Raw genomic sequence first — 25,968 nt, forward strand, 5'->3', positions numbered from 1 at the left:
CCTCAAGGACCAGGTGTTTCGTGAACCGAAGTGTGCCTCAGTGGTTTACGGAATTTCAATTCGTTTCATCGATGAATTTGCCAACCTACCATCCAATGTGGCCGATGGAGAAAAAATGTGAACATAAAAAATGAAATAAATTCCTTTAAACCCAACGGAGTCTCAGGCCTGTTGCTGTGGTGTGACGTGGGTAGTGTCCTGCCCAAGGACTGTGCCCTGGAGCCTAGAGGGCAGCTGCGCTGGGTGGAGAGAGCCCTGGGGATGCAGAGGGCACGGAGAAGGGGTCTCCCACGGGGAGAACAGCTCCTGCCCAGGCCCTGGGGTCAGGGGAGGGTTAGAGGAGTGTAGGGGTGGGGAGGGGGGAGGAAACCCTTTAGCCTGCCTTTGTTTAAACCACATTGAGCCTGCCTTTTTTAGAGCCTTTATTAAGCAGTTTTCACAGCCTTTATTTTGCCTCTTGAACAGCCTGTCCTGTCCCTCTTAGCAGACTTTTGTCTGCCTCCTCCCCGGCCTTTCTCCCCCTCTTTGACCACCCTTAGCCTGCCTTCCCTCAGCCCTCAGCACAGTTTCTAAAGCCTTTAGCTGCCTGAGCCTTCTTCCAACCCTCCGCCCCTCCCTCTTCTCTAGACTCCTGGTCCCACTGTGCCCCCAGGTCTCCCCTGTCACCCCAGGTTTTCTGGCACCCGTTCCAAGTTCTCAGTGGCCCATTCCTCTGGGGCCACCAAGTCCTAACCCACCTGGACTCTTGAGCCTCAGTTGAAAAGTGCCGCAGTATTTGACTGGCTGCCTCTGTTCAGGGTCGCACGCTCTCTTACCAGCAGGGCCCACCTCACCTGTATCTTGTTTTCTTCCCCCAAAGTCTCTCTCTTTCATTCCTTTCTTGTTCTTTTTCTTCTTCTCCTTCTCCCTCTCCCTGTCCCTCGCCCCCTCCCTCTCTCTCTCCCTCTCCCTCTTGCTCTCCCCTTCCCCCTGCTGCTCCTCCTCCTCCTCCTCCTTCTTCATGTGTTTTTGTGCCCTCCCATGGAAAGAAGTGCCCACTGGACCATGGACTCTCTGAATGGAGTGTTTGGTTCCAGGACTAAGGGCACTCCTCTGAGTGTAGGGTATGACTAATATGAACAAATTTGTGAGACAGACATAAGAAGTGTGTGAAAATATATAAAGGATGCATATAGCTGTGATTAAATTCATCTTATGATTCTAAGAAGCACTGCAGCTGCTATATTTATGCGTTTTAACATGAAAGTGATCATTTCATTGATAAAACACACTGCCATGGAGTTACCAGTGTTTTACCTGAAGCCTTTTCTTATTGAAAAGACGATGCTGATATTTCCAGAAAAGTTCAGAATGTATCTAGAGCTCGGGTCCATGGCATGTATCAGAAGAGTGTGTACAAGATATTTAGAAAGGATATGTACGTGTGTGATTGAACGTACTCTTATGTTTCTAATGAGAATGATCGCAGCTACTGTGAAAAAATCTTTTATAGTTTACACTGTGAAAAAGATCACATATTTCTTTAAGAAGAAGATGCTTCTTGAAGCAACGTGTGTCTATGTGGTTTAAGGAAATTCAATACATACCATCGATGAATTATACTTTTTTCCTCTTTACCACTCATTGGAACCATCATTGTACTTGTAAACAATGTGTTATGCAACAATTACTTTGCCAACAATTTACTTACTTACCAGTCAATGTGGTAGCCGGAGCCGTTATTTCCTTACCTTTAATCTTTCCTCTGTCAGGTTTCAGGTGACCAGAGACCAGATCTAGAGCTCCGTACCCACTAAAGTTTTTTAATTAAGCAGGAGTAAGCTGTTGGTACTTTCCTGCCTTGGTGCCTTTTATGCAAATCAACTGAGAAGCAAGGCACATCTGCTTTGGCTTAGCCCCTCCCCTTGCATTTTGTCCTGTGCACTGTCACCCCATCTGGCAGTCCTCTTGGGACTCTCTAAGGTGCGGACTGTGCCCAGTGCCAAATCGGGGCTTGGGTTTCACCCGAAAGCCAGGTCTGAGCCCTGGATGGTAATCAAATCCTGGTGCTTTGGCCCTTGGACCCGCCACTTCTTTACTCTGGAAGCCAGAGACTTCTTGGGCCTGGACCGCGACTCTTCAGTCCTGCTAGTCCTTGCTCCTCCGGGCCCATGCTCTAACCGTGAGACAAACAACCAGGGCACTGACTTTGTTTCTTGCAGCCTTTGACCTGACTTAATTTCTGGACAGCCTTTGAGCCTCACTTGCTTTCTAAATTGCCTTTGAGTCTGACTTGGTTTCGGGACAGTCTTTGAGTCTGACTTGGTTTCTGGACCGCCTTTGAGTCTGACTTGCGTTCCAAATAGCCTTTGAGTCTGATTTGGTTTCTGGAGCACCTTTGAGTCTGACTTGCTTTCTAAACTGCCTTTGTGTCTGACTTGGTTTCAGGACAGACTTTGAGCCTGACTTGGTTTCTGGACAGCCTTTGAGTCTGACTTGCGATCCAAACAGCCTTTGAGCCTGATTTGGTTTCTGGAGCGCCTTTTGTCTGACTTGTGTTCCAAATAGCCTTTGAGTCTGATTTGGTTTCTGGAGTGCCTTGTGTCTGACTTGTGTTCCAAATAGCCTTTGAGTCTGATTTGGTTTCTGGAGCGCTTTTGTCTGACTTGTGTTCCAAATAGCCTTTGAGTCTGATTTGGTTTCTGGAGCGCCTTTTGTCTGACTTGTGTTCCAAATAGCCTTTGAGTCTGATTTGGTTTCTGGAGCACCTTTGAGTCTGACTTGTGTTCCAAATAGCCTTTGAGTCTGACTTGCGTTCCAAATAGCCTTTGAGTCTGACTTGGTTTCTGGACCGCCTTTGAGTCTGACTTGAGTTCCAAATAGCATTTGAGTCTGATTTGGTTTCTGGACAGCGTTTGAGATTGCTCTTTTTCTGAACAGCCTTGAGCCTGCCTTGCTTTCGAAACTGCCTTTGAGTCTAATTTGGTTCCTAAATAGTGTTTCAGTTTGGTCTTTTTCTGAACAGCCGTGAAACTGACTTGGGTTTTGTAAGACACACCCAAAAAGGGTCAGTAAGACATAGAACAAAAGGCAGGGTATGACTAATATGAACCAATTTGTGAGACAGACATAAGAAGTGTGTGAAAATATATAAAGGATGCATACAGCGGTGATTGGATTCATTCTTATGTTTCCAAGAAGAAGCACTGCAGCTGCTATATTTATGCGTTTTAACATGGAAGTGATCATTTCATTGATTAAATACACTGCCATGGAGTTACTGGTGTTTTACCTGAAGCTTTTTCTTATGGAAAAGATGATGCTGATGTTTCCAGAGAAGTTCAGAATGTATCTAGAGGATGGGTCCATGACATACATCCAAAGAATGTGTACAACATTCTTAGAAAGGATGTGTACGTGTGTGATTGAACGTACTCTTTTGTTTCTAATGAGAACGATCACTGCTACTGTGAAAAATTTTTTTATACTTAACACCATAAAAAAGATCACATATTTCTTTAAGAAGAAGGAGCTTCATGAACCAATCTGTGTCTATGTGGTTTAAGGAAATTCAATACATATCATCGATGAGTCATACCTTCTTTCCTCCGTACCACTCATTGGAACCATCTTCATACCAACAATGACGTTGCTAACAATTTGCTGACGTACCCGTCAATGCGTAGCCGGAGCCGTTAACACCTGATCTTTAATCTCTCCTGAGTCAGGTCCCAGGCGACCAGAGACCGGCTTTACAGCATCAGCATCGCACCCACTAGGGTTTTAATTTAAACGCGATTCAGCTGTGGATGCTTCCCTGCCTTGGTGCCTTCTGTGCAAATCACCTGAGAACCAATGCACATCTGCTTTGGCTTAGCCCCTCTCCTTGCATTTATTCCTGGGCAATGCCACCCACATCTGGCACAGCACACGGATGTGTGGCTGGTACAAAAAACGAACACCTCAGGATGCGATTGAGCATATTCCTATGTGTCTAATGGGATGATCATGGCTGCTATGGAAAAACTTTTTGTTGTTAATGCTGTTAAGAAGTTCCTATATCTCCTCGAGGACCAGGTGTTTCGTGAACCGAAGTGTGCCTCAGTGGTTTACGGAATTTCAATTCGTATCATCGATGAATTTGCTAACCTACCATCCAATGTGGCCGATGGAGAAAAAATATGAACATAAAAAATGAAATAAATTCCTTTAAACCCAATGGAGTCTCAGGCCTGTTGCTGTGGTGTGACATGGGTAGTGTCCTGCCCAAGGACTGTGCCCTGGAGCCTAGAGGGCAGCTGGGCTGGGTGGAGAGAGCCCTGGGGATGCAGAGGGCACGGAGAAGGGGTCTCCCACGGGGAGAACAGCTCCTGCCCAGGCCCTGGGGTCAGGGGAGGTTTAGAGGAGTGTGTGTGTGGGGGGAGGAAACCCTTTAGCCTGCCTTTGTTTAAACCACATTGCGCCTGCCTTTTTTAGAGCCTTTATTAAGCAGTTTTCACAGCCTTTATTTTGCCTCTTGAACAGCCTGTCCTGTCCCTCTTAGCAGACTTTTGTCTGCCTCCTCCCCGGCCTTTCTCCTCTTCTTTGACCACCCTTTCCTCAGCCCTAGGCCTCAGTTTCTAAAGCCTTTAGCTGGCTGAGCCTTCTTCCAACGCTCTGCCCCTCCCTCTTCTCTAGACTCCTGGTCCCACTGTGCCCCCCGGTCTCTGCTGTCACCCCAGGTTTTCTGGCACCTGTTCTACCTTCTCAGTGGCCCATTCCTCTGGGGCCACCAAGTCCTAACCCACCGGGGCTCTTGAGCCTCAGCTGAAAAGTGCCGCAGTATTTGACTGGCTACCTCTGTTCAGGGTTGCACGCTCTCTTACCAACAGGGCCCACCTCACCTGTATCTTGTTTTCTTCCCCCAAGTCTCTCTCTCTCATTCCTTTCTTCTTTTTCTTCTTCTCCTTCTCCTTCTCCCTCTCCCTGTCCCTCGCCCCCTCCCTCTCACTCTCCCCTTCCCCCTGCTGCTCCTCCTCCTCCTCCTCCTTCTTCATGTGTTTTTGTGCCCTCCCATGGAAAGAAGTGCCCACTGTACCATGGACTCTCTGAATGGAGTGTTTGGTCTCAGGACTAAGGGCACTCCTCTGAGTCTTCAAGAATCTTATTCCTTCTTCCTAAAAGACATTCTTCTTCTCAAGACCACACCCAGGTTTCGAAGAATGTTTGTCCCCAATTCTTTCCTCCAGCTGCAGTGACTCTCTGCTCTTTGGGGGCTCCCATTCGTACCCCTTGCCCAGTTTGGAGTCCTCAGCCTCTCCTGAATATGTGCTCCCCTCTCTGGCTCTCCTCAGGCTCATCACCCTAAACCAGGACTGACACCTCAGCTTTTGTGTGCAGAGACTCATCGCCTGAGGCAGCAAGATCCCAGGGAAGAGTCAGCCAGCAAAGATTTCACAGGTCCTGCCTCAGTGTTCGGTGTCCCTGGAAAGAGTAAGGGTTTGCTCAAATCTTCAGGTGGGGAGGGAGTTTCTCCTATCTTCACAGGTCATACTGCAAACTGCAAATCGAGGTGGGAAATGTTCACTTGCACTGATAGGCAACCGGGCGGGGGTCCTTGGCTCGAGATGCCAAGGGGTGGGGGTCACGTGTTAAGGGCCTGGCTGTCCTCGTGAAGAAGCTGAATTGCTGTGAGCACAGTGCAGTGAGCCTTGTAGGTCCCTCCTGGGCCCTCCCTTCTTAGGAAGACCTTGAGCTGTGCCACAGAGACCCTTAGGGAACTCCAGAGTCACAAAGGTACCCCACTTCTGTCTGTCCTGTGTCCCAGTGGGCAGTCTCAAGCTCAGCCAGTAGATGGCGCTATTGATGCCCAGACAGGATGATAGGTTTGGGTGGGAAGGAGCAGAGGGAGACTAGGAGAGGTTCTCAGGAAGGACACCAGCAGGGGACAGGGAGGGAAGGGTTAGCAGAGGAGACTAGGGAGCTGTGACTGTGGAGGGGAACACCTCAGGGAAGGGAGGGGCACCAGTCTCATTACTGACAGGTCCTTTGTCCCCTGAACCTTCATGTGCAGGTGGCAGCAGCCACCACTGTCAACCAGTGGGAAACCTTGTGAGCTGAGTTTACCGTAGACCTTCTGGAATCTAGCTCCTCAGTCTGTAGAGATGAATGAGCCCCATCACTGCCCCTCTGGCTTTTCCGAGAGTGTTTCTCATCCACAAGGCCCTGGCCACGGGCAGGTCCTTTCAATGCACTTAGGAAGTTGATGGTGTTGGGATGTGAGGGCACTTGACTCTATGGGGACAGCTGTCAGAGGCACAGACTGCAAGCTGTCTCCACAACCCCATCCAGTTATCCCCCCTTCTTCTGGAGGAGACTTTTGACACCTGGAACTGTTTAGAAAATGAAAAGAAATGTGTCTCTCTGGTCCTGTTAGTTTGAAATTTCAAAATGTTTCTGAATGTATTGTGTTGGTTTAAATAATTTAAAGGATACCTAATCCTAATTTTTTAGTGTATGTATCGAAGTGGTTTTCCTATATTACCTAATATTTATGTATTTATTTGTTTGTTTTTTATCCTCACCCGAGGACATTTTCCATTCTTTGTTCAGATAGAGTGGGAGGGAGAGAGAGGAAGAGGGAGAGAGAGAGACATCGATGAGAAAGGGACACATCGAGTGGCTGCCACCCACTCCACCCAACCAGGGCTGGGGACAAACTGCAACCAAGGTACGTGCCCTTAGTGGGAATCGAATCCGGGCCTCTCTGGACCGCAAGCCGACACTCTAAGCGCTGAGCCAAACCGGCCAAGGCCAAATAATATCTTTAAAACAAAATACTACTCCTGAGAGAAACAGAAAGGGATATAATGATACATAGAAAGAGAGAGAGAGAGAGCCAGAGAGAGCAAGAAACTGCCTTCCCCATCTTCCCTCACTGACTCAGGACCCAGGCCAGCTGTTAGCCGGCTTTGTCTGCAGCCTTTAGCCCGCGTTTTCTACAGCCTTTCGACTGACTTTTGGACAGACTTTACCCCGCGTTCTCTGCACACTTTAGACTTAACAGCTACGGATTCGATTCCAATCGAGGGCACATAAATTAAATTTAAAGAATAAAATGAAATGAAATTATAAAATAAAATATTAAATTTATAAAACAATATGAATTAAATGGAAAATTTTATTAAATGAAAAAGTTAAAATGTATAAAATGAAATAAATAAAATAAATAAATAAAACAAAACAATAAAATAAGTATATGAAATAAAATAAAATTAAAATTAAAATAAAATGAATGAAATGAAATAAATTAAATACAAAGCTATAAATAATACAACACAAAAATAAATTAATTAAAATATAGTCAAATTAATTTAATTTAATTATAACAGACAAGTATAATAAATAAATTTAATATAATTCAATTTAAAAATAAAAGATAAAATAAATGAAATACAAAAATAAAATAAAATAAACAATAAAATAAAATGAATGAAATGAAAAAATAAATAAATAAGAAATGAAATAATTAAATTAAAATATAATAAAATAAATAAATTAAAATAATGTAAATTTAAAAAACAATGACATAAAAATTAGTTAAATTAATTAAAATTAAAAATAAATGAAATTTAAAAAATAAAATAAATTAAATTAAATCAAATAATAAAATAAAATGAATAAAATAAACAAAACTGAGACGAAACAATAAAATTAATAAAACAAAGCAATAAAATAAAATAAATATATAAAATAAAGTCACATAAAGAAATTTAAATGAATAAAATTGAATTAGATTAAAATAAAACTAAACAATTAAATTAAATTAAAATAAAATAAGAAATAAAACAATGCAAAAATAAAGAAAATAAAATAAATTAAAGTAAAAATATTAAGAAATAAAAAATCAAAACAATAAAATAACAAATAAATTTAATTATATTTAAAAATAAAATTAAAAAGTGAATTAAAATACAAAAATTAAATTATGTTAAAATAAAATAGAATATAATGTAAAGAACATAAAGAAAATTAAATAAAGAAAAAATAATTTCAATTAAAAATATAAAAAAAGTAAGAACATTTTAAGTAAAATGAAATAAAATAAAACAAAATAAATTAAGTTAAAAACATAAAATGTATTTAATTAAAAATAATAGCCCTAGCCGGTTTGACTCAGCGGTTAAAGTGCCCGCCTGCGGTCCGGAGAGACCCGGGTTCAGTTCCCGCTAAGGGCATGTGCCTTGGTTGCAGTTTGTCCCCGGCCCTGGTTGGTCGTGTGGGTGGCAGCCACTCGATGTGTCCCTTTCACATCGATGTTTCTCTCTCTCTCTCTTCCTCCCACTCTGTCTGTACAAAAAATGGAAAAATGTCCTCGGGTGAGGATTAAAAAAAAATTAATAATAATATATATTAAATTGAAATAAATGAAAAAAATAAAATACATAATATAAAATGAAATGAAATTAAATATAATTCAAATCAAAATAAATAAATAAAATAAACGAAACAAAACAATAAAAAATAAAGCAATAAAATAAATAAAAATATAAAAACATAAATAAAATTAAGTAAATAAAAAATTAAATTTCATTAAATTAAATTAAAATAAAATGAAATAAAATAAATAAAATAAAACTAACCTATCTAATAAATAAATTAAATTAAATTAAAAATGAATAAAAACCAAAAAATAAATAAAATTAAATTTAATTAAAGTAAAAAATAAAATAAATTTAATTTAAAAATAAAACAAACAAATATAATAAAGAAATTTAATTGAAAAATGTATAATAAAAAATAAAATAAAATAAAACAATAAAAAATAAATAAAATAAGATTAAAAATAAATAAATTAGAATAAAATAGAATAGATAAACAAAACAGTATAATAAATAAAAACTAATAATTAAATAAATTAAATAAAATAAAAATAAAATTAAGCCCTGCCGTTTTGGCTCAGCGATTGGAGCGTCGGCCTGCGGTACAGAGAGACCCGGGTTCGGTTCCCGCTAAGGGCAGTATGTCCCCAGCCCTGGTTGGTCGTGCGGGTGGCAGCCACTCGATGTGTCCCTTCACATCGATGTTTCTCTCTCTCTCTCTTCCTTTCTCTCCCTCCCGCTCTATCTGAACAAAAAATGGAAAAATGTCCTCGGTTGAGGATTAAAAAAAATAATAATAAAATAAATAAAATAAAATAAAATAAATTAATTAAAATAGGGTAAAAAGTAAAAAAAAAAAAAACAATATAAAATAATTAAAATAAAATAAAATAAATTATATTACATTTAAAAATAAAATAAAATAATTGAATTAAAAACATAAAAAATTAAAATGAAACAGATAAAATAAATTCATTGATAATTAAACAAACCACAAATTAAAATAAATAAATCATATTTAAAAATAAAAAGTTAAAATAAAATAAAAAAGAAAACAATAAAATATAAATAAATTTAATTTAATTTAATTTAAAAAATAAAATAAAATGATATAAATAAAAATAAAATAGCCCTGGACGGTTTGGCTCAGCGGTTAGAGCGTCAGCCTGCGATCCTGAAAGACCCGGGTTCGGTTCCCACTAAGGGCACGTACCTCGGTTGTAGTTTGTCCCCGGCCCTGGTCGGTTGTGCAGGTGACAGCCACTCGATGTGTCCCTTCACATCGATGTTTCTCTCTCTCTCTGTTCCTCTCTCTCCCTCCCACTCTACCTGAACAAAAAATGGAAAAATGTCCTCGAGTGAGGATAAAAAAAAATAAAAAATAAAATAAAATAAAATAGTCCAGTAAGATATAATAAATAAAAAAGTTAAATTACTTTAAAAGTTAAATAAATTTAAAAATTTAAGCAAATAAATAAAATTAAGATGAATTAAAAAATATAATAAATGAAATTAAAATAAAATTAAATGAAATAAATTACATTTAAAAAATTAAATTAAATTAAAGAGTAATATAAACGAAATAAAATAAATGTATTAAAATGAAATTGAATTAAAATCAAAATAAAATATATTAAATCATTTTAATTTAATTAAAAATAATATTAATAAAATAAAAGAATAAAATAAAATAAAATAAAACAAAAAAGGACATAAGATAAAATAAAACAAAATTATAAAATGAATTATAATAAAAGATAATTAGAATAAATTAAAATAAAGTGAAAAATAAATGAGATTAAATTAAATACAATTTTAAAATGAAATAAAATAAATTAAAAAATATAAAATAAATTTAGGTAAAGATATAAATAAAATGAAATTAAACAAAAAATAAAACGTAAATTAAAAAATTAATTTAATTATATAAAAATATTTAATTAATTAATAAAGTAAGATTAATAAAATAAATACAAATATAGGATAAAACAGAACAATACTAGAAATTAGAGCAAAAAATAAAATAAAATGAATTAATATAAATTTGATTTAATTTTATTTAAAAATATAAAACTAAATAAATATTTTATATTAAAAAATAAAATGAATTAAATTAAATATTAAAAAATTAATATAATACAATAAAATAAGATAAAATAAAATTAAACAATGTAAAATAAAAAAATAAAATAAAATAAAAAATAAAATGAAATAAAACAAAACAATAAAAAACAATAAAAGAAAACAAAATATAATAAAATAAAAAACATTAGATTAAGGACAAATTAATTAGATTATGAAATTTGAATAAATAAAGAACCAAAACAATAAAACACAATAAATAAATTTAATTAAATTTCAAAATTACATAAAATAAAGTGAAATTAAAATAAATTAAAATAAAATAAAAAATAAATTAAACAAAATAAAGTAAATGAAATTAAATTAAATAATAAAATAAATTCATAAACATTTAAAATAAAATGAAAGAAAAAATTAAATTAAATGGGAGAATTATAATTATGATAAAATAAATGCAAATATAAAATAAAACAAAATCAATACAATTAAACAAACTGAATAAATTGCATATAAAATACAATTAAATAATTTAAATTAAAAAAATAAAATAAATCAAAATAGATTTTAAAAAATTAATACAATAATATAAGTTAAATAAAATAAAACAAAACAAAATCAATAAATAAATAAAATTAAAAAATAATATAATAAAAACAGTAAAAAAAATAAAGAAAATGAGATTATATAATTTAAATTAAATTCAAAAATTAAATAAAAAATAAAAATAAATCAAAACAAAAAAATGAAATAAATAAAATTAATTAAAAATAAAATAAAGTACTTTTTTCTTTTTAGTCTCCTCCCACATTATTTGAAGCCTTCAGTCAGCTTCTTCTGTAGCCTTTAACGGGCATTTTCTACAGGCATTAGCCCACATTTTTTACAGTCTTTAGCCTGCCTTCTCTACAGTCTTTATATGGTTCTTCTAAAGACTTTACCCAGCGTTTCCTACCGCCTTTAGCCCTTGTTTTCTGCAGGCCTTAGCCTGCGTTTTTTAGTCTTTAGCCCGCCTTCTCTGCAGACTTTAGACCAAAGAGTTGAGGGTTTGATTCCAGTCAAGGGCACTGAAATAATATAAAACAAATAAAAGAAAAGAAATTAAATTTAAAAAAATAAAATGAATCAAATATTAAAAATAAAATGAATTAAAATAAATGAAAGAAATTAAATACATAAAATAAAATGAAATAAAATAAATTTAAATAAAAATCAAATCAACAAAATAAAATAAAAGAAACAAAAATAAAACAAAACAATAAAAAATAAAACAAAGTAATAAAATAAAATGAATATATTAAAGAAAAGAAAAGAAAAAATTAAACAAATAAAATTTAAAAACTTGAATTAAATTGAAATTAAATAAGTAAAGAATTAAAATAAATAAAATGAAATGAATACAAAAATAAAATAAAAAGCTATAAAATTAAATAAATTAAATAAATGTAATTTAATTTAAAAAATAAAATGAAATAAAAAATATATAATTAAATTAAATTTAAAGATAAAAATTAAATTAAATAATTTAAATTAACCAAATAAATTAAGTTTTAAAAATTAATTCAATAAAATAAGGTAAAGAAAACAAAATGAATAAAGTAAAATAAAACAAAACAGTAAAATAAAACAAAATAGAACATAAAATAAAATTAAATTAAATTTAAAATAAAATAAAAATAAACAATAAAATTAAATAAAATAAAAAAATTAGATAAAAAATACATTAAATTTAAAAAATTAAGTAAATAAAACGAAACAATAAAATAAATAAATAATTTTTAATTTAAAGATAAAGTAAAATTAAATTAAAATAACAAAAAAATAAAGAGAATTAAATTAAATTAAAAAATTAAATAAATTTTAAAATAGTTTAAATAAAATGAAATAAAATTAGGGATGAATTAGGGATGAATTAAATTAAATTACATAAATAAGTAAATAAAGAAAGTTAAATTAAATTAAATAACTAAATGAATTAAAATAAACAAAATAAAATAAATATGAAAATAAAGTAAAACAAAACAATAAAATAAAATAAATTAATAAATTTAATTTAAGAAATGAAATGAATTAAAATAAATTTAATTTAATTAAAAAATTAAATAAATAATTTAACTTAAGTAATAAAATTAATTAAATTAAAATTTTAAAATATTAGTACAATAAAATAAGATAAATAAAATAAAACAAAACAGTGAAATAAAATAAAACAAAACAGACCATAAAATAAAATTAATAAATAAAATAAAATAAAAATGATATGAAATAAAACAAAACAATAAATAAAATAAATTTAATTTAATTTAAAAACAAAATAAAATAAATAAAGTAAAACAAAGTAAAATTTAAATAAAATAAATTAAATTGGATTATTAAAAATAAAAAATAAAGAAAATAACAAAAATTAAATGAAGTAAAGAGAATTAAATTCAATTTAAAGAATAAAATAAATTTAAAAACTATTTAAAGAAAATGAAATAACATTAAATACAATTAAAATAAAATAAGTAAAATAAAGAAAATAAAATAAATAAAAATATAAAATAAAACCAAATAATAAAGAAAATAAATTCAATTAAATTAAATATTAAAATAATAATAAAATATAATAAATTAAATTAGAAATAAAAATTAAATAGAAAATTAAATTAAATTAATAAAATGAAATTAATTTTAATAAATTAATTAAATAAAAGATAATTTGATTTAAAAATAAAATAAATTTTTTAAAATAAAATAAAAACAATAAAATAAAGCAAAACAATACAGAAAAATAAAATAAAATGAATTAAATATGTAATATAAAGAAAATAAAATTAAATTAAATTATATAAGTTAAAGAATTAATATAAAGAAAATACTAAAATAAAATAAAATATAATAAAATTAAACAGAAGAATCAAATAAAATAAAGAGTTAAATAAAATTAAATTAGATTTAAAAATAGAATAAATAAAATAAAATTATACATAATAAAATTATAAATTTAATTTAATTTAAAAATAAAATAAATAAACTGTAATAAAGCAATATTAAATTACAATAATCTAAAATTTAAAAAATTAAATAAAGTAAAGAAAATTGAATGATATGAAAAGAATAAAATAAATTTAAAAACATTTTTCTTTTTATCCTCACCTGAGGACATTTTTTTATTTTTGTTTAGATACAGTGGGAGGGAGAGAGAGAGAAAAACATTGATGTGAAAGGGACACACTGAGTGGTTGCCACTAGCACAACCCAACCAGGGCCTAGGTCAAACTGCAATTAAAGTTTGTGCCATTAGTGGGAACTGAATCCGGTTTCTCTGGACTGCAGGCCGACGCTCTAACCGCTGAGCCAAACTGGCCAGGGCTTATTTTATTTTAATTTTATTTTTGTTATAGATGTTTCTCCTTTCTTACCCCATTGACACCCTCCTCCCCATCCCCCCAACCCCGTCCCTGGCTTTGTTGTCCCTGTCCATTGGTTATACATACATGCATATAAGTTCTGTGGTTTACCTCTTCCCTCCCCCACAACCCCCTCTTCTGAGGGTTATCAGTCTGTACCCTACTTCCACGTCTCTGGGTCTACCCTATTCCTCAGACTGTTAGGTTCATTACATTCCATGGAACTGGATTTTAACTTAAGCATAATCATAAGTCTAATGCCATCTTTTACTGAACATCATTTTTCTAATTATTTTGGTCTGAGTTTTTTCAAACTGTATTGTTTATTTTGGCATAAAGAGCTCCCATCCCCACTGTCTCCCTTCCCAGAGTGGGAGATGGTGTTCACACGCAGGTTAGGTGGGAACACAGGCAGCAAGACGGCTGTGGTCTGAAGAGCCCCTCCAAACAGACAAGGCACTACACATGAGTAAATCAAAGACTGGATCAAGGCAGAGCCCCCGTCTTTAGCTAATGTAATGCGATTATCTATGACCATGCAGGCAAGAGAGTCGAGGGATTTTGAAAGAAGCTTGAAATTTTCACCTGTAGTTTTATTTATATTTGTAGTTATGTTTTTTCCTGTTATGGCATTATAAGTAACTCCTCCCATGAGGCCCACAGTGGTGATTGCAGCTATGACTCCTATTAGGAGGCATCCGACTTTTCTTTTTCTCCTGTGATGGCTTCTGGGCTCAGGGCCTGATGCCTGATGAGGTTGAATTAGGATGAAGGAATGGATTAGGGTATTAGCTGGGGTGACATATCCTATTGCCCATAAGCCACCCTGTTTTTCTGGGTTTAAGCATTGAATAGCAATTTTTCTCCAGGGGACAGAAATGTCTAGTGCACCTAAAATCATGGTTCCCACTGGTAGGCAAAGCGGTACAGTCATATTTGGGCCTAGGGAGGTGTTTGCTAGACCCACAGTAAGGCTCGAATGATTAAACCATGATGGAGGGAGGAGAGGGCTAGTGCCAACACAGAACTGCACCCTGGATAGTAACTCATTTCTTTGGTATGAATTTTGGTATTGTATTAGGTCTCTCTGAGTTTGCATATATAAATGTTCATTGCAGGGGCTAGGCCTATTATGAATAGTTAGTTGACAGACACGCCTTGTAAGGTTATAGTGAGAGATACTATATGTGGTGTCCATTTTTATGGCCTATATTTGTACTGAGAATTAAGATGAAGTCTGTTTTTGCCCTTTTGCTCCATGGAAGGTTTCTGTCTTCCCTGAGATTGCCTTAGGACACCTGCGTTATTGATTGACAGATGTACCATTCCAGTTGAATTGCCCACCTAGCATTGTCTGCAGAGCAGGTGACACCAAGCTTGTGCAGCCAAGTGCTTGGAGCCAGAAGCAAGAGCCCCTCAGGGCTCAAGCCCCCCACCCCCACCCCATTCACTGGGTCAGTGAAAAACCGATAGTAATGGTATTTCCTCAGAGGCCAGCAAGGAGTCAGCAGACCCCACCCTGCCCCCTTAAGGGGAGAAAGGGGCGCTGGGGTTTATGTTAGGAGAGGAAGCAGATTCTTAGAGGAGACAAAGTAAAGAATGAGAGTGGTTGGTGGGGAGAGAAGGAGTAAAGGTTAAAGTAGCACAAAGTTTAGAAAGAATGTCCCACCCTAACAAGGGAGTGGGACAGCTGGTAATGCAAGAAAAGACTGGAGAAAGATAGAAGGGCCTAAAGAACAAGTGAGTGTCTGGGTTGTCCTGGGTTGTAATATTTGGCTGTCAATTTCAACAACTGAAACCCCGGAGTGTCAAAGAGGTCCCCCGAACTTGGGGAGGGCAGAGTAGGTTGTCCCGGTATTAATTAGAAAATGAAATTGGCCTACCTGCTACCATCAGAGTTACCCAGTTTCAGAGTTCGAGATGATGGTCGAGGGGTTCGTTCCTGGGCACCTTCAGTCTTCAGCTGCCGAGCCAATCAGATCAAGGCCCGGATTGCCCGATCCGCCAGCCCGAGGAAGGGATGAGGACCGACTCTGCGCAGTCTGCTTACAGTCCGACTTCCAGTGGGGCCTTCCACATTGAGGACATGGTTTAGGCGGTGGTCAGGGGTCAGGGCATTGTCTCGCCCAATGGCCAGTCTGGTTACATTTAAAGCAGGGACCTGGGGATCTGCTCTGCTGATCCTGGTGGGGGTCCTTCTGTCCCTTGAAGGGGGTTTGCTGACACCTTTGATTAGTAGGACTCTGATGGCTGAGGCAAGCATTTGGAATTCTGCTGTTCTTTGCTGTTTAGCCTCTTCATCACGATTACTGAACACCTTAAAGGCTAGATTTAGAAGTTTCTGTTGAGGGGTTTGAGGGCCATCTTCAAGTTTTTGTAACTTTCTCTTAACTGTCTGGGATTGACTGAGAGATAAATCTCAGGTTTAAAATGACAGTCCCTTCTGGGCTAGTGGGGTCTAAGTTAGTCTATCTTCTCATAGGCGGTGTAAGGCGGGATAGGGAGGTTGCAGGGTTGTCACTCCTTTCCTGGATTATTTCAGAGTAAAGGATCCTAGTCTTTTATTTCTTTGGGACAAATCTGAGAGAGAGAAGGGGACATGAACTCTGACAGTCCCTTCAGTTCCCGCTGCTTCCGTCAGGGGGCATTCTAAAACGGGGGCTGAGGTAGGGGACTGATAGGGACCAGAGATTGTTCCCAATCGCAGGTGTGAGGGAGTTGGAGGCAGATTAGGAAGTTCAGGGTAGGGTGGGGCCCACACAAGGGGCTGGAGGAGGCCCTGCCAGAGGGGCTGAGGGAACACGTGGTGGAGCAAGATCACTGGGGCAAAGGAGGAAACAGAAGTTAGCACGCTGTCTTCAGAGGGAGGCTTGGGAGGATTAGAGCGGCAGGAAGATTTGGGAGGGGGAGCAAGTGTCGCATAAAGAGGGGTGTGATGTGAGTGCGAAGGGGCCTGGATGTAAGGAACCTCAGACCATTTTCCTTGCCTTTGACAGAAATTGTCTAGGTTGGTAGAATGTCCAAAGTGCCGTTCTCAGGCTATTGTGACCCTGCAGAATTGAGGCCATGCAGAGTTGCAGCAAAAAATGAGTCGCTTGGGACATAAGTCCTGAGCAAGCCCTAGGGTCTGTAGATTTTTTAGGAGACATCCTAGGGGACGTTGTCCCATGTTGCGGCGCAAGATGACATGGCCTAGTGGTCTGACAGATACACTAGTGGAAGAAGATGTCCCCACTTCTCCCCTAGAGTAGAGAGACGTGCAACTCAAGTATATCAAGCGTCCCTAGATATATGGTGAGCGGAGGGATCCTGGTTCCCAGAGTGTGTCTTGACCAGCACTGGATTTCAAGAGGGACAATCGCACAGACCTGGCTCTTGTGTCCCGGACGGGGGATAACGAGACAGCGCTGAGAATCAGACGGGTAGGCAAAAAAATAAAACCACTCACCAGGGAATTAGTGCCTGGTGTTGATGCTGGATTGGAAGAAAGTTTGGAGGTCTGGTATCCGGCTGAGACTGTGATCAATCCTAGTCCAACAGGAAGTTTGAAGGACTCCAGGGCCCGCGATTGCCCCCTGTGCGGGATCCTCACAGACCTCTTGGTTATGGGCACCAAATAAAAGGTCTGAGCAGGCGGGAGATCACATCCACAACACAAGGCCAATGTAGAGCAAAATGGCTTTATTGCATAAGCCTGGGTACAGGCAGGCTGTGCCGAGAAGGGGTCAGCCTCGAATTAGGGTTCGGGTGTTGGTTATATACCCTAATTTTAGCTTCTGGAAGTTCCTGCTGATGTACTCTGCATGGCCCATTGTGCACTTTGCAGTTGGACTGATCTGGTATCTCCTCCGGCATCTGCTGGGTTGCCCATTGTCTTACTGGGTTATCCATTGCCTTGCAGATAATCCAGATAAAACTTATCCATACTCAACAAAAGGCTGAGCAAAGGTCATGCAAGCAACACAAATTCCCCAGTTTCTGCCTTTTGCAAACTTTTGCCTTTACTATTTAAAACATTACCAACTCTTGCAGGAAGGAGCAGAGGGAGACTAGGAGAGGTCCTCTGCAAGGACCCCAGCAGGGGACAGGGTGGGCAGGGTTTGCAGAGGAGACTAGGGAGCTGTGACTGTGGAGGGGAGCACAGCAGGGAAGGGAGGGGCACCAGTCTCATTACAGACAGGCCCTTTGTCCCCTGAACCTCCATGTGCAGCTGGAACCAGCCACCACTGTCAACCAGTGGGAAACCTTGTGAGCACAGTTCACCTAAGACCTGGAATCTAGCTTCTCATTCCCTAGATATAAATGAGCCTGATCAGTATCCCACCTGCTTTTCAGAGAGTGTTTCTCATCCCCAAAGCCCAGGCCATGGGCAGGTCCTTTCAAGGCACTTAGGAAGTTGTTGGTGTTGGGACTTGAGGGCCCTTGATTCTATGGGGACAGCTGTCAGAGGCACAGACTGCAAGCTGGTCCCCACAACCCCATCCAGTTACTCCTCCTTCCTGTGGAGAAGATCGCTGACACCTGGAACCGCTTTGAAAATGAAAGGAAATGTGTCTCTCTGGTCTTGCTAGTTTGAAATTTCAGAAGGTTTCTAGTTATATAGTTGTGTTGGTTTAAATTATTTAAAGGATTCCAAATCCAACTTTTTTTAGTGTATGTATCGAAGTGGTTTTCCTACATTACCTAGCAAGCAACTGATGTGTTCTTGTTGGTGTAAATGTAGAAAAATGTTCTAACCATGTCCTCTGAATAAAGATTTTTGGGGAAGCTTATATTTCTCAGGTATCTGTGGATGAAAAAAAAACCAGGTCTGTGCTGTTTTAAAATCTTATGAGGGGAAAAATACCCTAATCATGGTCTGTTGGATTCAACTAATGGTCTGTATCAACTGATGTGGCCCTTATGGTTTAAATGATCTGTTGTGCACTTTCTAATAATCGGGCCATTCTCTTAGAAAACCCTCAGAAATCCATCAAGACCAGGAAATCAGTATTCAAAAATACTTAGAGATAATCCAAAGACCCTCTTCTAAGTTTGTCAATTGTTCAATTAATATCTTTATAGCAAAAAATAAAATAAAATACCACCCCTGAGAGAAACAGAGAGAGGGCGATAGAGATAGAGAGAGAGAGAGAGAGAAGGAGGGGGGGGGAGAGAGAGAGAGAAGGAGGGAGAGGGAGAGGGAGAGAGGGAGAGAGAGAGAGAGAGAGAGAGCAAGAAACTGCCTTCTCCAGCTTCCCTCCCTGGCCCAGGACCCAGGCCAGCAGGTGAGCTTTCTTTAGGTGCCAGGTCTCTGGATCTTGGTCTGTTTTTCTTCCTGATATTGACATTTTCAAAAATCTTCCAATTGATATTTTGTTGAAGATGCTTTGGTTTGGGCTTGCTATTATTTCCATATGAACTGATGTGTTTTATATACTTTGGGCAGAAATGCCTCTGAAATGGTGCTGTGTTTTCTCTATCACATCAAGAGACACATAACATGTATTTATTTTATTATGACTTGATATTGATGATATAGGCCAGGTCTCTGCACCTTACGTGTAATGAACAAGAATTTTGTATTTCTTGCTTAACAAGAACTAGGCATTGGCATGTATTTTGTGGGGGTGGGGAGAGGGGAGGTTAGACCCTGTGCTGTGTGAAAATCCTGTTCCTCCTCAGACTTTCAGTCACTGGGTAACATCCACTGATGTTCTTCTTCTTCTTCTTTTTTTTCTCTTTATTGTTGAATGAATTACAGATGTTCCTCATTTTTCCCCCATTGACCCCCTCCTACCCCACTGCCCCCCTCCTGCCTTTCCCCACACTGTTGTCTGTGTCCATTGGTTATACACATATGCATATAAGTTCTTTGGTTTATTTTTTCCCACCCCACAACCCCCTTCCCTTTGAGGTTTGTCAGTCTAGCAACCAATTTGTACTTCTTAATCCCTTCACCTTTTTCACCCATTCCCCCAACCTGCCTCCCATCTGGCAACCAACAAAATGTTCTCTGTATCTATGAAAATGTTTCTGTTCTGCCTGTTCTTTTTGTTTGTAGATTCCATTGTCGATAGATATGTATTCATTGCCATGTTGTCTGTTCATATATTTTATCTTTTTCTTCAAAAAGACCCTTCAACATTTTATATAATAACAGTTTGGTGGTGATGAACTCCTTTACTTTTCCTTGTCTGGGAAACTCTTTATATGGCCATTGATTCTAAATGACAGCTTTGCAGGATAGAGTAATCTTGGTTGTAGGTTCTTGCTTTTTATCACTCTGGATATTTCTTGCCACTCCCTTCTGGCCTGCAAAGTTTCTTTTGAGAAATCAGCTGACAGCCTTATGGGAACTCCCTTGTAGGTAACTAGCTGCCTTTCTCTTGCTGCTTTTAAGATTCTCTCCTTGTCTTGAACCTTTTGCATTTTGATGATGATGTGTCTTGGTGTGGGCCTCTTGGGGTTCATCTTGTTTGGGACTCTCTTTGCTTCCTGGACTTGTATGTCTGTTTCCTTCACCAAGTTAGGGAAGTTTTCTGCCATTATTTCAAATAGGTTTTCGATTTCTTGTTCTCTTTCTTCTCCTTCTGGCACCCCCAAGATGCAAATGTTGGCACGCTTGAAGTTGTCCCAGAGGCTCCTTATACTATCCTCATTTTTTTGGATTCTTTTTTCTTTTTGCTGTTCTGATTGGGCATTTTTTGCTTCCTTATATTCCAAATCGATGGTTTGCTTCTTGGCTTTACCTACTCTACTATTGAATCTGTGTAAATTATTCTTTATTTCAGTTAATGCCTCCTTCAATTCTAACTGTGTATCCATAATTTCTAACTGGTCCTTTTTTATGCTCTTGAGGCCCTCCCTAAGTTCACTAAGGTTCTCACTAAGTTCATTGAGCATCCTTATAAGCAGTATTTTGAACTCAGTATCTGTTAGGTTGCTTATCTCCATTTCACTTAGTTCTTTTCCTGGGGTTTTGTTCTGTTCTTTCATTTGGGACCTGTTTCTTTGTCTCCTCATTTTGGCTGCCTCCCTGTGTTTGTTTCAGTGTATTACTTAACGAGAGGTATGGGGCTAGCTGAGACCCGGTGCTGCTTGTTTGAAAGAATTTAGGAAAACCTGAAGCAGGATCCAAAGCAGCCCAATCCTATGGTTAAGCAAGTGGCAACAGCTTGGGTGGGCCTGAAAGTTGGGTGGGGCGGGGCCTCAGGGGATCACCAGAGCAGGGCAAACAGTGTGAGCCAGGTTGCTGGAGTCCCAGATATGGTGGCTGTCTGCTGCCCCAGGGAAGGGCTCACCAAAGGAACAAAGGCCTCTGACAGCACATCTGTCCAGGAGAAAGTCCTCTCTCCAACTCTTGCTTGCCCCAGTGCCAAACAGCTCAGTTCTTCCCTGTATGTCTCTGCGCCCCTGGAGCTGCCTCCCCTCCAAGCTTAGAGGGAGAGAGTCCGATAAGTCCCTGCGCGGGCCCTTTAAGGAGCTGCCTGGGGCTCCAGCTGCTTCAGCCTTTGTGAGCCTAGTTCCCGCTGGTTTTTCCAGCCAGAAGTTATGGGGACTCTCTTCCTGGCACTGGAACCCTGAGCGGGGCACCTGGTGTGAGATGGGGACCCCTCAGTCCTCAGGAAGGACCTTTCCAGCCAAAGTATCCTCCTGATTTTCATCCGCCACACGTGGGTGTGGGACCAGCCCGTCGCCCCTGGGCCCCTCCTACCAGTCTCGATGCATCTTCTTTAATTCCGTAGTTGTAGGACTTCTGTTCAGCTTGATTTCAGGCAGTTTTGAATGATAGTTGTTCTGTAGTTTAGTTGTAACTTTGATGTGGTTATGGGAGGAGGCGATACGCTGCCATCTTGACCGGAAATCTTCCACTGATGTTCTTACCTCAATCAGTTATTACTGTGATTGTTGTGAGATGGTGATTCTCTAATTACAACCTTTCTTTATTGATCATGTTACAGTCAGGTTCAAACTGCATACCCCTCTATGGAAAATTCCACTGTAAATGACCTACCCTTGAACTAGCTAGAAAAACAAGAACTTAAGAAAGAGGAACAAGATATGCATCAGCTAGGAGACATCCTGTCTTTGTGAAAAATAAACTAAATAAACACCCTGCGCTTAACAGCTAAATGCAAATATCCGCTTCTGTACGTGCTTGCTTGCTAGCTTTTGTTGACCCTGGACTATAAAACCAGTCTCCCCTGGGCTCGGGGCTGTCATTCTCCTCTGTGTAGGTTGAGTGCAGTCCCTGCGCAGGTAATAAAGTTCTCTTAATTTGAACCCAGTTCGGAGTCTGAGTCTGGTCTGTCTCGTTGGTCTACAACAATAAGTTGGCATGTCACAGGAGAATTCTGTGTTTTCTTCAATGTTTGTGTGTCTATGTCTATAGAGGCTTATTGATTGTCAAGCAGACAGCCTGTCCTGTTGTATTACACATATAAGGGAGGCTTTGTTTCTATTGGTCTTTAAATGTTAAAACTGTGTGAAATGACCCTGCTGGATAAAAAAGGAGGAGTAGGCGCCCTACCATCCTGATTGTTAAATGTAACAAGAATTATGCCAGCTTACTCCCTCTTACCTTTTAAAAAAATCTTTAGAAAACTTTGTGTCTCAGCTATTTCTTTTACAGATAGATAAAGTAAATGTTATTACGTTTCCAGCTTTATTAAAACTAACTACTTCCTAGTCAGTGGTTCTCAACCTTCCTAATGCCGTGACCCTTTAATACAGTTCCTCATGTTGTGGTGACTCCCAACCATAAAATTATTTTCATTGCTACTTCATAACTGTAATTTTGGTACTGTTATGTCTTAGGCAACCCCTGTGAAAGGGTCGTATGACCCCCAAAGGGGTTGCGACCCACAGGTTGAGAACTGCTGACACTCACACATCTAGCTGCTATTTCTCCTGCCCTAAATCTTCCGTGTCAGGTCCCAGGCAACCCGAGAACAGCTTTACAGCTCTGAGCCTACTAGGGTTTCCAAAGTACACAGGATTAAGAAGTTTTAAGAAGGTTGTGCTTTCCTGCCTCAGTACCTTCCCTGGAAATCACTCGAGAATCAAAGCAGATCTGCTTTGGCTGAGTTCCTCCCCTTGCACTATTCTGAGGCAACATCACCTAAATTTGGCACTGGTCTCTGGTCCCTGAACTGTGCTCCCAGTGCCTCTCCTGTCCAGGGGGTCTGTGAGTACTGGAAAGACTTTACTGCCTTTTTTTCCCTTTATTGTTTTGTTTTTGATTAAAAATTTTTTTTATTTTGTACTTTTATTTTTATTTTTCATCTGAGAATATTTTTCCATTTATTATCAGATAGAGTGGAAGGGAGGGAGAGAGAGACAGAAACAGAGAGAAACGTCGAAGTCATAGAGCCACATCGACTGGCTGCCTCCCACAGGACAGGAACAGGACCGGGAGGAACCACAACCGAGGTACGTGCCCTTGTCTGGAACCGAAACCGGCAATTCATAGGTCCTGGGGTCGGCGCTCTAATCGCTGAGCCAAACCGGCCAGGACCGTACTTTTTCTTTTCTTTTTTTTTTTCTTTTTATTTTTACTGGCGTTGTCCTCTCTGTATTGCTATTGAATCTCCTCTATAAATTAAGACCCAGATTCAGCGTGGTACCGTTTCAGATATCGTGATGATTTCTAAGGATCTGATCATTTCATGTATGAAATGCATTACCAGGCATTTTCTAGTGTTTTTCCTGGTGACATTTCTCATGGATAAGATGATGCTAATTCTGCCAGAGGAATTAGTAACGTACTTAAACGACGAGTCTTTGATGTACATAAAACGGTGTTATGATACGTACATGAAACGAAACGGATGCTTACCAATGCAACTGAATGTATTCTCATGTTTCTATCAAGAATGAGTATAGCTGATAGATCCTTGAAATTTTCCGAAACGGATGCTTACCAGTGCAACTGAATGTATTCTCATGTTTCTATCAAGAATGAGTATAGCTGATAGATCCTTGATTTTCCAAGGATCTGATCATTTTGTTTATAAAACACAGTACATTACAGTTTCTAGCCATTTTCCCGGACACGTTTCTTATGCAGAAGATTATGCTGATGTTGCCTGAGAAGTTAATAACGTATCTCAACGATGAGTCAACAACATACATGGAAAAGATGTGTATGGCATCTATTGAAAAGATGTGTATGACATACATAGAATGCAGGTGTACCTGTGTGATTGAACGTATTCTTATGTTTGTAATGAGACTGATCACTGTTGCTATGGAAAAACCCTTTATTGTTAACACTGTAAAAAAGATCACATATTTCTTTAAGAAGAAGGAGGTTTGTGAACCAACCTGTGCCTATGTTGTTTAAAAAAATTAAATACCTATAATTGATAAATTGTAATTTCCATAGCTATAATTGATGGATTGTAATTTTCATACCTATAATTGATGAATTGTAATTTTCTTTCTTTATAGTACTCTTCAGAAACATCATCATCCATTGAAACAATCTGTTATTGAACAATTACTTCTGCAACAATTTACTTACATACCATCCTGCAGTATTTGGGGAAGGAAGAAGGAACATAAAAAATGAAATAAATTTCTTGAAACCTAATGGAGTGTATGACCTTTTTCTGTGGTGAGTTCTGTGTGATGTCCTGCCCTGGGCTGGGTGGAGAGAGTGTTGCAGTTAAAATGATCAGAGATGTGAAGGAAGCATCAGCAGGCAAGGTGTATTCAAGATGATCAGAGGGCTACAGCTCTCTCCGGCATGTAGCAATGATTTCACGATCACCATGGCTTTTATTACAATGTTTAACAATTACATCTGCAGAGTATGTGAGTAACTACATGAGCACAAACAATGCTCGGCAAGCAGTGACTAACTCTATCGTTAATATCTAACCTTTAACTTTTATGGTTTGTTTCCTCTATAGTAGAAACACAATGGACCTCATGAACCTTTGAGACAGTTCCAAGAATTTGTTTCAGGAGCTGCTTGCAGTTCCTTGATCTGCATGACTCGCTTGCAAATCCACAGAGAAAACTCGTCCTTGGCTGTCCTCCAGTTCCATCATTTCCCCCTTTTTGTTTTGCGCCAGCTTGTGAAGCATATCAGAAAAAACAGCATTTTTGGCCGACATTACTTGTTCTTGTCGCTGGTGCCTTCGGCAGACTAAGTACAAAACAAAACATATAATAATGATTAATAAAAACATCCCAGCCCTGGCCAGTTTGGCTCAGCCGTTGGAGCGTCGGCCTGCAGACCAGAGAGTCCTGGGTTCGGTTCCCGCTAGGGGCACGTACCCCCCCCCCCCAAAAAAAAAAAACACACACAAAAAAAAACATCCCAGATAGTGATCCAGATAATCTCTTAATATGTTCAACAGGATTTAAATTTGATAAACCTTCCATCATACCCTGAAACACATCTCCATTATGATAAGTGTCTGTTTTTCAAAAGTACTATGAATCTTGGTTTGTAAGACCATTATATATGTTCAGTTAAATTGTCATGATTCAATAAATGCTTTTTTACTCTTTCCCATGGAAATTCTGTAGCATTATAAGGTACAGAAGTAATACAAAAAGAAGATTGACTCCAATCACATTTTAAAGTTACACGATTTTTTGAACTCTGTAGTTGATCACCTAAAAAAATTACAGCTTGATTGAAGTCAGCTATTTCAGATTGCATCTCAGTATCAATTTGTTTTTGAGCTACCCAAAGTTGTTCTGAGGATTTATGCCATTCTCACACATAGTCAGCGGTCTGGATTCCATTATTTAATGTCATCCCTGCAGTCACTGTGGTAGCTGTGATGGCTCTAAGTCCTAGTATGGCAGCAATCAGAAGTCCTAAAAATCTTTTACTTCTTCTCAAGAGTCTCCTCGCGATATTCCAAAGCATTCCGGTCGCGGGGCTATCTTGCCACGGTCTATCAAGGGAGACAAGAATCCACAACCCTGTCCACGCTCTTAGGAAATAAAAACATTCATTCACCTATCACTGTATGGTAGAGTTAATACATGAATACAAGGAACAATTATAACAACTTATTTCTCCAGTACTTTGGTTCCAGCTAATCTTTTCTTTAAGAATCAGATCGGGTATTCTGACGCAAGCTTGAATCTGATGTGTCAGATTCCTGCTAAAGGTCAGAGTATAGTTATGATCAGTTATGTCAGACGTCATT

The 25,968-nt window shown here is 37.9% G+C and overlaps 1 pseudogene; it reads right to left on the minus strand.

The window, feature by feature from the left end:
- Positions 1-25,968, minus strand: part of LOC118638919 — a 139,278-nt pseudogene that overhangs the window by 103,514 nt on the left and 9,796 nt on the right.

The sequence above is a fragment of the Molossus molossus genome, unplaced genomic scaffold (assembly GCF_014108415.1).
Source record: "Molossus molossus isolate mMolMol1 unplaced genomic scaffold, mMolMol1.p scaffold_m16_p_21, whole genome shotgun sequence".
NCBI classification, from domain to species: Eukaryota; Metazoa; Chordata; class Mammalia; order Chiroptera; family Molossidae; genus Molossus; species Molossus molossus.